The following is a 16,086-nucleotide window of genomic DNA, read 5'->3' on the forward strand; positions in this document are numbered from 1 at the left end:
AGGCAGCTTATACTTAGGAATAAGATTAACAAGCAAATGATTAGAGACTGAGCTTCTTTGCACAATAAGTTACAAATTGAACCCTTTGCATACGTTTCCCTGTTGTTTCATATGAGATTGCATGGTTTACATGTAAAAGTAAATGTATTTATTTTTTGGTTTGTTTATTCTAAAGACATAAATTTCTGTACATAAAATCTTGATGTTTATTTGGAGTAGTATATCCTTAGGAAACTAAATGATAAACTTGTGGAGTGTGAAGGGATGTTAGAGCTGACATACTTCGATACTGATCTTACAAATGAGGAATTTTGAAGTCTAAAGAATTATGGAAGATATTGGTAACATGAAGCAGGAATCAAGAGTTACAAAGAAGATCATTCAGAAATATCAGCTATGAAAAATATGAGTTTAAATAAACAACTTGATGGAGGGGTTACATAGCCATTATGTGACAGTTGTAGTTGGAAGTTAGGTCTCCCATTTCCAGCCAAATGCTGTTCTCACCCCACACCTGTTATACTTAATTTAGCCTTGCCCAGAGAGAATCCAAACTTCTGTTCCTTTATTACCGCTAGTGACTGTCAGTGACTATCACAGGTAGAAAGCAGACTGTCAGAGATGAATCAAACTGCCTTTACAGAATTTTCTAAGAATCCTTAACATACTAATCATGATGTATAAAAGTCACAGTGGAAAGCTAAATACCAAGATGTACTTTCTTTGGCATTTATTTTATTAAATCTTTTTTCTCTGTGTGCTATCCTTAAATACGGTAATGTTGCTCTGTTTAGCAGTGTTAAAAAAACATTGTATTTTTAAGTTTAAATAGCAATAACTCACAGTATTTAGTTCTGTTGTCTAATTCAAGAAACTACACACAGAACTGATACTTCAAGCTATGCAACCACAGCAGTAACAACCACAGTGATGCCTTATCTTATTTGCAGGGTTGTCTCTTTGATGGGTGAATGAACCTTTGGAAGAGTGAATATATAACCTAAACCTAATAGAATGAGAGTAGGGTCACTGACATTAGTCTGAGAAATCTGTTTTGAAGTTGTAACCAAAGTGGTCTCCTCAGTCAAAAAACTGCAATAAGTATTAATAAATAACCTTAGAAGTTACTGAGCATCAGTCTTCTTAAATAACGTATCTTTTGAGGAGTAAAACTATCCCAAAAGTAAGGCAACAATCTTAATATACTAGACAAAGCAGATTGAATGAACTAATAAAAACAATGATTGGAAACAAACTAGAATATCATTGAAAAGCTAAGAGACAATGTTGGTAACATGAAGCAGGAATAGTTACAAAGAAGATTATTCAGAAATAGCCACTATGAAAAATATAAGTTAAAATAACTTGATAGGGGTTAATAACAACAGATAGGATGAATAATTAATTAATGACCTGGAATACTAGATTGAACAACTTTCCCAGAAGGCATCAGAAGGGGATAAATAGTTGGGAAATATAGGAAAAATACTTCTGAGATATATATATAGCAGAAGGAGAAATGTCAAATCAGTTTAATAAGAGTCCTAGAAAGAGAGAGGGAGAAAAGTATATGGAGGGGATGTAAGTATTTGAAGAAACAAAGACCAAGAATTCTCCAATCTTAGGGGAGTATGGATGATCTCAGTTTAAAGGGGTTCAGAGTTTGCCAAGCAGTACGTATGAGACAAAGTGTATATCTAGACACATAGTAGTAAAATTTAAAAATATTAAAGAAAGAAGCCTTTCCAGGAAGAAAAGGCAGATTACCTACAAAGGAACAAAATTGTATTGACACCTCAGTACTCAAAAGCAACCCAAATAGAAGAAAACAGTGGAACGTTGATTTTCGTATGGAGGGGGAAAACTTGGAACCTAGAATTTTATACCCAACTAAGTATCATTTAAATGTAAGAATGAAATATTCTAAGGTGTCCAAGGCCTCGAAAAGTTTACCACAAAGACTGTCTTTGAAATAAGATCAATGAAAGAGTATTTATAATAAATATGAGTGAGTCAATGTCCCCAGAATATTCTAGTTAATGTTCCTTTAATTTCTCAGATCTGTCAACCTTCCTGTTACTGTGACATCTCCAGGATAGAATTCATTTGAGGGAGCCAGAGTCTGGAGTTCGCATGTTATTGTGTAAAAATCTCAAGTGGCTCATTTTTGCTTTCATTATATCTTTCCTGCTTAAGCTTATAAACTACCTGAGGACACATTATTGTTCATTTCTGTATTCCCAGTAGTATCTTTCTCAGGGTTCTGCACGTGGGAAGTATTTATTAAATGTCTGTGCCAGAAAGGAAGAGAGGAAAAGAGGAAGGGAGAAAGTTATAGGCTGAAAGATGAAGCTAGGGTTGCTTCCATTCAAGAGAATGGTTGTTCTCTCTGGTTTTTGTGCACAGAGGATTAAGTGACATCCCAATGTGTGTCAATATTTTGCACTTCAGCAGATTATCTCCTGTGTTAAGTCTGACTATGAGTGACTTGAAGATAATTGAGCATTATTCGTTTCACCATCAAAATATTAAAAGCAGCTTAGTTTGAATCCACTCGAATTAATCGTTTACTTGGTTCTCCATGACACTTAAGCTCCCACTGAGTCATTCATGATGGAAAATTATATGCTCGCATACCAGTAAACATTCCCAGGCCAGGAATAAGAAGGGAAAGTAATCCACAAGGGATTCTGGGGTGGTTTTTTGTTTGGGGGGGAATTTTTCAGTGCATCTCCACAGAGTTGGTGAAAAATCTCTCTTCCTCCCTCTTCAGTGAGGCAATTCTTTTGGCTTATCTGTGGTTCTATAACAAGTGCCCACTGAGGCAGTATGGGTGATACACACCTATCAGCATCCAAACTCTAAGATCTGTCTTGAATTGGACACCTTCCTTTCCAGGAAAGAAGTGGGTGGGTGGTTGGTTAGTGTCCCACACTTACTTTCCCTTGACATTATTTGTTGGCATTTGGAGGCAGGCAGAACAAGAGACATCAAGGTTGAGAGGGGCATCAGAGTTATTTCTTTTCCCTTCTGTAAACAAATGCCATCTTTTCCATCCATATAAAAAGCTTTTGCAGATGTTTAAGATGCTTGCAGTGAACTATTTTCAGACTTTCAATAGTTATTTTATTGCAAATTCCAAAGAAAAGGCATTAGGCAGAGCAGAAAATGGCAGTGACAGATCCCCAAAACAAATATATGACACATGCACATACTGGAGGCCAACATTATCACATCAGCAAATGCCGGTAGAGTTCCTCCTCACCATTTTCTCCTCCACGTTTCCTCACCCCAGTTCAGTTTTTGGTAATGTGTTTTTATAATAACATTGAGTTGAGGTTGTTAGCAGCAATTTTGGCATATGGAATTAATTGAATTATTTCTCAGGTAGTTGGAATTCTTACTAAAAATTCCAGAAGATCATGTAACATTTGGGTACCACATGGATTTAATTCAGTATATAGTCATGAAGCACCTGCTCAGTGCAAAGTCAGCCCTGGGCATTGCCTACGTACACTTATCAGTGTGAAGGAAGTGCCAAGGGAAGAGTACAAATGAACTGGAGGTTCAAAGCAGGGATAGGATATCTTGGTGGAATAAAAGGAAAGACTTCTTGAAAAGGTACCCTTGGGGACTAGACATAAAAAGGTACCCTTGGGGACTAGACATACCCTTGGGGACTAGATACAATTTCTACAGGCAGAGGCATGTTAGGAGGCAGAAACAACTTGAGCAAAAGAAACAAGGTGGGAGATCATAGGATCCATTTAGGGCTGTAATAGCCCCTATGTATTGAGTCATGACTCTGTGCCATGCATAGTGTTAAGTGTTTTACATGCATTCTCTTATTTAATTGCCACAGCAGTGTCATTCATTATAGGTAGTATCATTCCTACTTTACAAACTAGGAGAATAAAGCTCAGAATAGTTACGTAACTTGGTCACCTGCTAAGAGATGGCAGAACAGGAATTCAAACCAGCTCTATCAGACTCCAAAGCCTAGCTTTTTAGCCACGAAGCTTTATGCCTCAGAAACAAACATGTGACTGGGAAGAAAGGGTAGGACCATGTTGTGAAGAGCTGTAGGCTTTAGATGCTAAGTGAAGGATCCTGAACTTAAAAGTGTCAGATTGTGAAATAAAAGGGAAAGTTGTTTTCCTGTAACAGGAAATGAACAGTCAATAAGAGGTCAACAGGTTAGAGACCAATGACCAGGTCTAAAACTTCTCTTTCTTCATTTGTTTTGTACCTTCCTGGGAGGAGAATGGATTGAGTAGGAAAGAAACCTCCCTGTTTCTCTTAGAACTTTTGTGTAGAATTTCCACTTCTTGGGTGTCATTTTTGTTTTGTTGAATTCCTCGCTATTGTGCATGGTCTTATTTCTGAGGAGGGAAGGTCAGAATCTGAAATTCTGTGGCCAACTAGAAAATTGGATTGCTTAAATTTCAGTTCCTATTGCATTATATTGGATAACTGAAGCCCCTGTTATCTTTTTAATTATTTTTTATTAGTTTTGGTCTTTTTGGTTTAGCTTCTTCTCAGTCACAAAAAGATAATTCATTAATTGTCCATGAATATAATTATCCTCTTCAATCTTGTCTAGAAACTGGAAGGCCCTGTTGCTCTCACTGGTAGTTAGCTACCTCTTTACCAACCTCGGTGTGAGATCCTGAAGGAACAAGTACTTGGAGTCTTGCCTTCTCACTGACCCTGGCACTTCCCCATGTGGCCCTGCATGGTATGGCATGGTGTTCCCCTTCCCTTTGGAATTGTGAGTAGCAAACTATCTTCTCTCTCTCTCTCTTTTTCTTTCTTTCCCTTCCTCCCTCCCTCCCTTCCTTCCTTCTTTCCTTCCTTCCTTCCTTACCTCCCTTCCTCCCTCCCTCCCTCCCTCCCTCCATTAGTTCCTTCCTTCCTTCCCTCCCTCCCTTTCTTCTTTTCTTTCCCTCCCTCCCTCCCTCTCTCTCTCTTTTCTTTCTTTCATCTTTCTCACTTGGTTGCCCAGGCTGAAGTGCAGCAGCGTGATCTCAGCTAACTGCAACCTTTGCCTCCCAGGTTCAAGCAATTCTCCTGCCTCCTGAGTAGCTGGGAGTACAGGTGTGTTCCACCACACCCAGCTAGTTATGTATATTTAGTAGAGATGGGATTTCACCATGTTGGACAGGCTGGTCTCAAACTCCTGACCTCAAGTGATCCGCCCACCTTGGCCTCCCAAAGTGCTGGGATTACAGGTATGAGCCACCACACCTGGCCACAAACTATCTTTTCAATTACAGATGCCTCCTGATCTTTGGCCTTACTCCACCTGAATAAAAATAGCAGTCCCTAACCTTTTTGGCACCACGGACCAGTTTCGTGGAGAACAATTTTTCCACGGACCAAAAGCCGGGACTAGGGAGATGGTTTCAGGATGAAACTGTTCCACATCAGATCATTAGGCATTGGATTCTCATAAGGAACTGGCAACCTAGATCTCTTGCATGTGCAGTTCACAATAGGATTTGTGCTCCTATGGGAATCTGATGATCCCACTGATCTGACAGGAGACAGAGCTCAGGCAGTAATGCTGAATTGCCTGCTGCTCACCTCCTGCTGTGTGGCCAGTTTCTAACAGGCCAAGGACTGGTACTGGTCCTGGGGGTTGGGAACCTCCTTTTTAAAAGACCCAAAACTGTGTCAATACCATCAACCAAATCTAGAGGGTGGGAAATTCTGCAGGAAAAATGGCCTGATTGTTTACTAACTTAATTACTTAAAATATAACTTTTATTGTTATTGCAAATTTGCTTTCTTTGATTAATAGTGATACTGAATTTTGTATATTTGTTTAGCAGTTATATTTCTTCTTGGGAGGAAGTGAATTGAGTATTCCTGCCCATTGTTCATTTACTCAGAATGTATTTTAAAGCAAACTGGATCAAAATGTTTCATGGACTTCAGTGTAAACTATGAACTATAAAACTTTTAGAGGAAAACATAGGAAAAAAGTTTCAGATCTAAGGTTTGGTGAAGAATGCTTAGACTTGATACCCAAAGCATGATCTATAAAAGGAAATGTTTATAAGTTAAAGCTCTTAAAGAGAAAACTTTTTAAAAAATTAAAAGTTAAAGAATTTGGAATTTTTGCTCCCATGAAAGACCCTGTTAAGGGAATAAATGACAAGCTACAGACAAGTAGAAAATATTTGTGAACCACATATCCAACAAATGACTCATATCAGGGATGTACAAAGAATCTCACAACTTAACAGGAAAAAAAATCCAATTTAGAGATGAGCAAAAGATATGAAGAGACATTTCACCAAATAGGATTCACAGATGGCAAATCATTACATGAAAAGATGTTCAATATCATTAGGCATCAGAGAATGCAAACTACCCTAATGAGATGTCACTACATATGTATTAGAATATCTAAAATGAAAAATAGTGATAATACCAACTGCTGGTGAAGATGTGGAGAAACTCAGTCTCTCATACATTGTTTGTAGGAATTTAAGATGTTACAACCACTCTGAAAGAAAGTATGGATATTTCTTTAAAAACTGAACATGTAATACCATAAAACCTAGGAATTTCACTCCTGGACATTCATTCTAGGTAAATGAAAACTCATATGCACATGAAAATATGTACACAAATGTTCATAGCAGTTTTATTCATAATAACCCTAAACTGGAAACAACCCAAATGTTGTCAAATGGGGGAATGGATAAACAAACCCTAGTACATCCATACTATCGACTATTACTTGACAAATCTTACCTGGATATTAAGGATTTGATGTTTAGTGAAAAAAGCCAATTTCAAAAGGTCAATACCATATGATTCCCATTATATAACTCTCTTGAAATGATAAAATACAGTGATGGAGAATAGCTGTTGCCAGGGGACAGGAACAAGGTTGAGGAGTGGGCATGATTTATAAAGGTGATAAAGGAGTAGCATGAGGGAATGCCTTTGTGGTGGTGCAAGCAGTCTTTTGATTGTGACGTTTACTTTGTGAATCTACACATGTGATAATATTGCACAGGTCTATACCCACTCTCATACATGAGTGCATTTAAATACTGGTGAAACCTGAAAAGCTCTGTAATTTAGTGGATTGTATTTTCTTATAATCACCTAAGTAAGATGCACCATTAGGGAAAGCCAGGGGAAGCGTTCAGTGGACTTTGTAAACTATTTATGCAACCTCCCGTAAGTCTATAATTATATCAAAAGAAAAAGCTTCCAAAGCAATGCTAAAATTTTAATTGGAATAGCATTGAATTACCCATTAATTTGGGGGTCATTGACACCTTTACAATGTTAAGTCTTCCCAGGTTCATTCTATTTGTTGCCTTTAAAAATGTTTTTCATTTATCCAAATAACACTTTCATCAACCAAGATAAGGTAAAATAATTTAATGTTATCCTATTTCAAGTTTAAAACAATTTTTGAAAGCATTCTTCTCCAAATTCTTTGTATGACATAAACGTTCTTGGCTTTTTAGATACTTATTTTTACAGTAGTTTTTAGTGTATGCTCTCTGAATTAATAGTATGCATATCTCTAACTTTTCAGTCTAAGTAAAGAAGATATTATAAGATTTTATATAAAATGCGGAAAACTTAAAATATTAGAGGTCAGTTTAACCACTCCCTATTCTTTTTCTATAGTTGCCAAATGTAGTACATCTACATGTGAAGCCTACAAGTAAATGTCCTAAGTTTTGGTCTAAGGAATGCTATGTATTTTAAGAAATTAAGAGGAATGAAATGGCTTTTTAAATATTTACCTATATATTTCTAATTTCTGCTTTATTTTGTAAATTAATATATGCACTTCCTTCTGGATTCATCTTCCTTCAACCTGGTGAAGAACTTCCTTTTGTTAAGAAGTCAAGCAGTATCTAGGCAGCATTGGCGTGGTTAGTGAAGCTAATAGGATCACTTGTCTAGCTGCTAGGTCAGCTTGTCACATTTTCATAGATTCAGCCAGTAAGGATAAACGAGCCCAGATAGATTCAGTTTATTACTTAGACACCAACAGCAAGATCGGTATAGCATTACCTACTCGTATTCACAGTCCAGTAGGATTACACTGAACCAGGGGAACCAGGTGACATGAATAACAGTTTGCTCTGCCACTGAGAAACCAACTCTAGGCTATAGCCAAACATATTTATGTAGCTGTATCATAAGGGAGGGGGACAAGATGGAAAGTTCTGTACTCATTGACATTAGGGAGATGGATGAAAAACAGCCTTGGGATGGTTCCTCATCAGACTGTTTACATTCCTTTGTTCCAAGAGGAGTTGCATTGGTGTTCTCACATAAATTTTAATATTTTTTCTACTTCTATGAAGAATTGTATTGGTATTTTTATAGAAATTGCTTTGAATGTGTAGGTTGCTTTGAGTAGTATAGACATTTTAACAATATTGATTCTTTAAATCAATGAACGTGGAATACCTTTACATTTTTTGGTATCCTAAATTTCATTCATCAGTGTTTTATACTTTTCATTATAGAGATCTTTCACTTTTTTTTTTTTTGAGTTGGAGTCTTTCTCTTGTTGCTCAGGCTGGAGTGCAATGGTGCAATCTTGGCTCACTGCAACCTCCACCTCCCGGGTTCAAGTGATTCCCCTGCCTCAGCCTCACAAGTAGCTGGGATTACAGGTGCTTGCCACCACACCCAGCTAATTTTTTGTATTTTTAGTAGAGTTGGGGTTTCACTATGTTGGTCAGGCTAGTTACAAACTCCTGACCTCAGGTGATCCACCCACCTTGGCGTCCCAAAGTGCTGAGATTACAGATGTGAGCCACTGCACTTGGCCTGAGATCTTTCACTTCTTTGGTTAAGTTAATTTCTAAGTATTTATTTGTATATGTGGCTATTAAAAATGGGATTACTCTCTTGATTTCTTTTTCAAATTGTTCACTGTTGGCATATAGAAATGCTATTGATTTTTGTATGTTGCTTTTGATTTAGTATCCTGCAACTTTACTGAATTTAACAGTTCTAATAGTTTTCTGGTCGAGTCTCTAGTTTTTTCCAAATATAAGATCACCTGCAAAAAAAGATAACTTGACTGAACTTTCTTTCCAATTTGGGTGGTCTTTATTTCTTTCACTTATCGAATTACTCTAACTGGGACTTCTAGTACTCTGTTGAACAACACTGATCAAAGTGGACATCTTTGTCATGCTCCAGATCTTAGAAGAAAAGCTTTCAGGTTTTCTCCATGCAGTATAACACTATCTGTGGATCTGTCATATATGGCTTTTATTATGTTGCATTATATTCCTTCTATACCCAGTTACTTTTTGAGGGTTTTTATCATGAAGGGCTGTTGAATTTTATAAAATGCTTTTTCAACATCAACTAAAATGATCATATGGTTTTTGTCCTTCATTCTGTTGATATGACATTGATTGATTTGTGTATGTTGAACTATTTTGATATCCAGGATAAATGCCACTTGGTCAGGATGAATGATCTTTTTAATGTGTGTTGAATTTGGTTTGCTAACATATTGTTGAGGATTTTTGCATCAATGCTAATCAGTGAAATTAGCCTGTAGTTTCCTATTTTTTTTTTTTTTGATGTGTCTTTGGTTTTAGTATCAGGGTAATACTGGCCTTATAGAATAAGTTTGGAAGTATTGCCTACGACTCTGTTTTTCAGAATAGTTTCAGTAGAATTCATGTTAGTTCTTCTTTAAATGTTTGATAGAATTCAGCAATGAAGCCATTGGGTCTTTGACTTTTCCTTACTGGGAGTTTTTGTTATTATACCTTCTCTTTCACTACTCATTCTCGTTTTGTTCAGGTTTTGGATTTCTTCATTATTCAAACTTGGTAGGTTGTATGTGTCTAGGAATTTGTCAATTTCTTCTAGATTTTCAAATTTGTTTATACATAGTTGCTCACAGATCCTTTGAATTTCGGTGGTATTATTTGTAATGTCTCCTTTTTTGTCTCTGATTTTTATTTATTTGGATTGTCTCTCCTTTTTTCTTATTTTGGCTAAAGGTTTGTCTATTTTGTTTAGCTTTTCAAAAAACTACCTTTTGTTTCATTGATCTTTTGTATTTTCTTCATTTCAATTTTATTTGTTTCTGCTCTGACCATTATTATTTCTTTTTATCTAATAATTTTGTTTGATTTACTCTTGTGTTTCTAATTCTTTAAGATACATCATGAGGTTGTTTATTTAAAGTATTTCTTCTTTTTTGATGTAGGTACTTGTAGCTATAAACTTCCCTCTTAATACAGCTTTTGCTGTATCTCATAGGTTTTGGTATGTTGTATTTCCATTATCATTTGTTTCAAGAAATTTTTCAATTTTCTTCTTAATTTATTCATTGGCCCACTGAACATTCAAGACCATGTTGTTTAATATCCATGCATTTGTGTAGTTTCCAAAATTCCTGTTGTTATTGATTTCTAGTTTTAATTTCTTTGTGGACAGAGAAAATGATTGATATTATTTCAATTTTTAGACTATTTTAAGTCTTGTTTTGTGACCTAACATATTATCTATCCTTGAGAATTATCCATGTGCTGAGGAAAATAATGTGTATTTTGCAGCCATTGGAAGAAATGTTCTGTAAATATCTGTTGGGTCCATTTGGTCTATAGTACAGATTAAGTCTGATGTTTATTGCTTTTCTGTCTTCAAGATCTGTCCAGTGCTGAAAGTGGTGTTTTCACTTGCTGCTTTTAGGATCTTTTCTTTATCCTTGATCTTTGAGGGTTTGATTATTAAATGCCTTGAGTTAGTCTTCTTTGGGTTAAATCTGCTTGGTGTTCTATAATCTTCTTGTGCTTGGATATTGATATCTTTTACTAGCTTTGGGAAGTTCTCTGTTATTATCTCTTTGAATAAGCTTTCTACCCTTATCTCTTTCTCTAACTCCTCTTTAAGGCCAAAACTTAAAGAGGCAAACTTAGATTTGCCCTTTTGAAGCTATTTTCTAGATCCTGTAAGTGTGCTTTATTGTATTTTTAATCTTTTTTTTGTTTTGTTTCCTCTGTCTGTGTATTTTCAAGTAGCCTGTCTTCAAACTCACTAATTCTTTCTTCTGCTTGATCAATTCTGCTACTAAGAGACTCTGATGCTTTCTTCAGTATGTCAATTTCACTTTTCAACTCTAATATTTCTGCTTGGTTTCTTTTCATTATTTCAATCTCTTTATTAAATTTATCTGCTAACATCCTGAATTCTTTCTCTGTGTTATCTTGAATTTGTTTGAGTGCCCTCAACACAGCTATTTTGAATTCTCTGTCTGAAAGGTCACATAGCTCTCTTTCTCCAGAAATGGTCCCTGTTGCCTTATTTAGTTAATTTTTTTTCCTGGATGGTGTTGATGCTTATGGACATTCTTCAGTGTCTGGGCATTGAAGAGTTAACTATTTATTGTAGTCTTCTCAGACTGGACCTTTTTGGGAATGACTTTCAGATACTTTTAAAGGACTTGGGTGTTATGATCTAAGCTGTATCTAAGCCCCCTTAAAGCAGATACAGCTTGGGTCACAGTAACACTGTAGTTCTTTCAGATTCATAGAGGTACTGCCTTGGTGGTCTTGGACAAGATCCAGAAGAATTCTCTGGATTACCAGGCAGAAACTCTTGTTGTCTTTTTTTACTTTCTCCAAAGAAATGGAGTCTCTCTCTCTGTTCTGAGACACCTTTAGCTGGAGGTGAAGTGACATAAGCACCCCTGTGGCCAACACCAGTAAGACAGTGTTGGGTCAAACCTAAGCCCAGCATAGTACTAGGTCTTACCCAAGGTCTGTTGTAAACATTCCTTGACTGTAGCCTGTGTTCGCTCAAAGTCCTGGGACTCTACAATCAGCAAGTGGCAAAAATAGCCAGGTCTATGTCCTTTCCTTCATGGTGGCAAGTTCTCCCAGGCCCTAGATGTGTCCAGGGGTGCCATCTGGGAGCCAGGGACTAGAGTCAAAAGCCTTAGGATTCTTAACTGGTGTTCTGTTGTCCTGTGGCTGAGCTGGTGCTCAAACCACAAGATACAGTCCTTCCCACTCTTTCCTACCCTCTTCAAGGCAGAGAAGCCTCACCCCATAGCCACTGCCACCACAGGCTCATGGGGACTACTTCCAGACTACTACCCATGTTCCCTTAAGGCCCAAAGGCTCTTGAGTCAGTTTCTGGTGAATGCTGCCTGGCCTGGGACTCACCCTTCAGGGCAATGGGCTCCCCTCTGGCCCAGGGAAGGTCCAAAAATGCAGTCAAAGAGCCTAGTCCTAGAATCAGGGACCCCAAGAGCCCGCTTATTGCTCTACCACACTGTGGCCAAGCTGATATCAAAAGTGCAAGACAAAGTCCCCTTTACCTTTCCCTCTGCTTTTCTCAAGTGAAAGGAGTCTTGCCCCACATCCACCATAGCTGGAAGTGCACTGAGCCTCAACAGAAGCCAGAAAACCTTAGAGTCTCACCCAAGGCCCTTGGCATAGTACCTGGGTATCACTGACGTTTATTCAGAGCCCAAGGGGCTCTTCAGTTAACAGGTGGTGAATCCAGCCAGGACTTTGTCCTTCCCTTCACAGCAGTGGGTTCCCTTCCGTGTCTAGAAATGTCATCCTCGAGCTAGGGCTGGGAAAGGGGGCCTTGCAACTCTAACTGGTGTCCTATCCTGTGGCTGAGCTGGTATCCAAGATGCAAAAGAAAGTCCCCCACTACTCTTCCCTCTCCTATCCTCAAATGGAGGGAAAGGATGTATTTTGGAGCTGTGAGCTATAAAGCCTGAGTTTAGGAGAGGGGTGATGCCAGTACTCTCTTAGCTGTTCTGGCCGGTGTCTCAGTAGGTTGTATGCCCCCCAAGTCCACTACCTCTGGGCCCAGTTCAGCACTAGGATTCTCCTAGGAGTTGCAGCTCTTGTGGCTTAGACTGCCTTTCAAGTTTATTTAGAGACACAGAACACTTTAACCTGTGGTTGTAAGACTAGCAGGAACTCAAGTTTCAACCACTGGGACTGCTGATTCCCCTCTGGCTAGGGCTGGCTTAAATGTTCCCTCCATAGGTGGGCATCAGCTGAGTTTGGTTTGGGTTTGTTTTCTGTTATAGGGCAGCACTGAGTTCAGTGCCTAACAATTGCTGTAATCTCGCTCTCCCTGACACACAGGAACATTCTCTGAACCACACTGCCAATGCTGGGATATGAGGGAGGGGTGGCATTGGTGATTCAAGACTTTTCCTACCTCTTCAATGCCTACTTCAGGAATATGAAGTTAAAATTGGGTGCTGTGAGTGCTCATCTGCTTTTGGTTCTGGTGAAGGTACTTTTTTTGGTATGTAGATAGTTTTTAAATTGATATCCGTGCAGGGGAACAATCAGTGGAGACTTCTATTCCACCATCTTGTTCTTCCCCAAGTCCAGATTGACTTATTTTTCTTATCACTTTGAAGATGTTGGTTTCTCTCTTTTGGCCTCCATCATTTCTGATGTCAGTAATTTCGTCATTTTTTTTCTCCTCTGTGTGTAAACCGTTGTTATTCTCTGGCTGGTTATTTTTTGTTATTATTTTCTTATTATATTTGGTTTTCAGCAGTTTGACTATGACTATCCCCAGACTTTGTTTTCTGCCCTTTTGGGATTGCTCAGCCTCTAGAATCTTTAAATTTAGGGAAATTTAAACCATTACACATGGATTTTTTTAAATATCCCATTCTCCTTCTCCTCCTCTCCTTCTAGAACTCTAACTTCATGTACGTCACACCTTTGGATATTGTCCCACACATTCCTGAGGCTTTGTTCATTTTTTTCATATGTTTTTCTCTCTGTTCTCTATATATCTGTAGGAATGCATACTTTCTAAAGTTTCATCTTAAGTTTACTGAAACTTCCCTCTTTTATTTCCATTCTGCTGTTAAGCCTATTCAGTGATTTTTTTAAGTTAGATATTGTATTTTCTAGTTCTGTAATTTTTATTTTTTATGTTTTTATTTCTCTACTGTGATTTTCTATCTTTTAATTTATTGTGAAAATACTTCCTTTTACTCCCTTGAGCATAATTCTACTATTTGCCTTGAAATTATTGTCTGCTAATTCTAACATCTTAATCATCTTGTTTTCTCTTTGTTGATTGCATTATCTCTTGGAATGGATCACAATTTCCTAGTTACTCATATACTGAATAAGCTTGGACTGTATTCTGAATCTTTTGAATATTATTGAAACTCTGGGCTCTATGAAAAATACTGATTTTATTGTTTTAGCAGATAGTTAAGTTGGTTAGACTGAAACTAAATTCTGTCTCTTGGTTGGTAGCTAAAATGTTAGTTCAGAGCTTTATTTTTAGCTAAAATCTATCCCATGTAAGTGTGGTTCAGGGGTCAGTTGAGGCTTGGTTAGTTTGTATATACAGAAATTAGGGCTCCTTCTGTCTTGCCCTCTCTCTACTTTACAGGATTCTCCTACAACTGTCCAGTGGCTGTTTGTCCCAAGCTCTATTCTTTAGTTCATCATATCAGAATGATTGTCAGTTCACTCTTAGTGTGCTAGCCACTGACAGCTTTGGCTTGCCTTCAGTCTAAAAGCTGTAAAAATAGGTTGCTCACATTATGCCATATATTTATTCAAATGTCAACTTCTTATAAGAATATGCCTTCTTCTGTTCACTTTCCAGTCTCTTCATATCATTGTTTCTTTATATTTTGTTCATTGTTTAAAATTGCTGTTTTCAGGAGGATTGTGATCAGGAAGAGTTTATTCAATCATATCAGAAGCAGAAGTAATGATCCTGCCCACTTTTGACTTCACTCCTAGCAGTTTATCCTTAATGTGGTATTCTGTCCTAGAAAGGAACCTTGACAAGTCAGTTTTGAGAGCTCATAGTGGCTAGATTCCTACAGCCCCTTTAGTCCTTCTTGCTATAGGCCTTTTGTACTCACTTATTACTGATGAGTGGACAGCCTCCACCAGTTTCAGCTGCTATTCTCAATTGTTCCGCTATGCTTTTCAGTAAATACTCATTAGCTGTTTTTCCTTGTGAACTCCTATTCCACTAGGGTTTTGGCTATCTTGGACTGTAATGTGTAACTATGGAGAACAACTAATACTTAAGCCTTGCCTTGTGCCCCTCCCAACCCAATAAGTATGACAGTCAGGAGCTATGTTGCTGGAGAGAGAGCATCCAGCATAACAAATAGTAACTCAGCCTTGGCATTGGTTTCTTTCAAAATAATCCTCTGTAGTTGTAGTTCTCTAATTTTCAGGGTGTTGAGATATGGGTGGAAATGGCAAAAAAAACTCTTAAAGGCTGGCCAGTCCACATGCAGTTGATATCTAGTACCCGTCATCCCAACCAGCCCTGAGTTCACACCCAGTGGGCACTGGTCTACTGTTTAAATGCCTTCCAGAGGCAAAGCAGGGAAAAGAATGGTGTTCTTAGAGTATTGAGCAGAGAAAACAGGCACATTAAATTTTTTTTTCTACCTTAACTCCTGCCCATTATTTTTGGCCCTCTTCTTTTCTAGGCTGCCTTTTCCCTAATTTACCCTATTTAGATCCCTGACCTATCCACAGTACCTTCTGTTTCTCCACTGGTTTCCTCATTGTTTTTTAGCTATTTGGTAGAGCTACCCATCTCCGGATTATGTGACATGGCCAAGGTTTGGTTCTGGAGAGAGGGCTGGTTGTAATTTTGCAATTTTGATAAGAACTGGTATAACTGCTTCTATCTATAAAAAATGAAAATACCTAAAATTCTGTAGGACATATTTCAGGATATTGGAACTTAAAAAGGAGAGACTTCTGAACCCTAGAAGACCCTTGAGAATTTCAAACAATGATAACAACGAAGAATAATTAATTGATCATCAGCTTTGGGTTCCTACCCAGTTATAATGACATAGGCACATTGCCATCAGGGGTACAGATGTAAAATAAATCTTTACAGACATAAGATCTAATGTCATAGGAGATAATTTTGATTTTTGTAAAATGTCTCATCAATAGGCTAAAAAATAATGAATGATTTTTCCTGTGGCATTACTGAGCAGACATTGGGCCAGGGTTGTAATATTTGTTATCTAATAAAACTAAAAATATCTGACTAGTTATTTTTTCTTTT

General features: G+C 37.6%; 1 protein-coding gene across 30 annotated transcripts in view; it reads left to right on the top strand.

Annotated features, from left to right (window-relative positions):
- MAMLD1 (mastermind like domain containing 1) overlaps nt 1-16,086 on the top strand; it is a 566,578-nt gene that overhangs the window by 107,103 nt on the left and 443,389 nt on the right. For 18 of the 30 annotated variants that reach the window (XM_078364352.1, XM_078364350.1, XM_078364348.1 and 15 more), the window contains one exon: nt 4,604-4,771. The exons of the other annotated variants lie outside the window; for them this stretch is intronic. The gene's annotated coding sequence lies outside the window, so the exon portion shown is untranslated. The remainder of the gene's footprint in view (nt 1-4,603; nt 4,772-16,086) is intronic. 30 annotated transcript variants of the gene reach the window in all.

The sequence above is a fragment of the Callithrix jacchus genome, chromosome X (assembly GCF_049354715.1).
Source record: "Callithrix jacchus isolate 240 chromosome X, calJac240_pri, whole genome shotgun sequence".
Classification (NCBI taxonomy): Eukaryota; Metazoa; Chordata; class Mammalia; order Primates; family Cebidae; genus Callithrix; species Callithrix jacchus.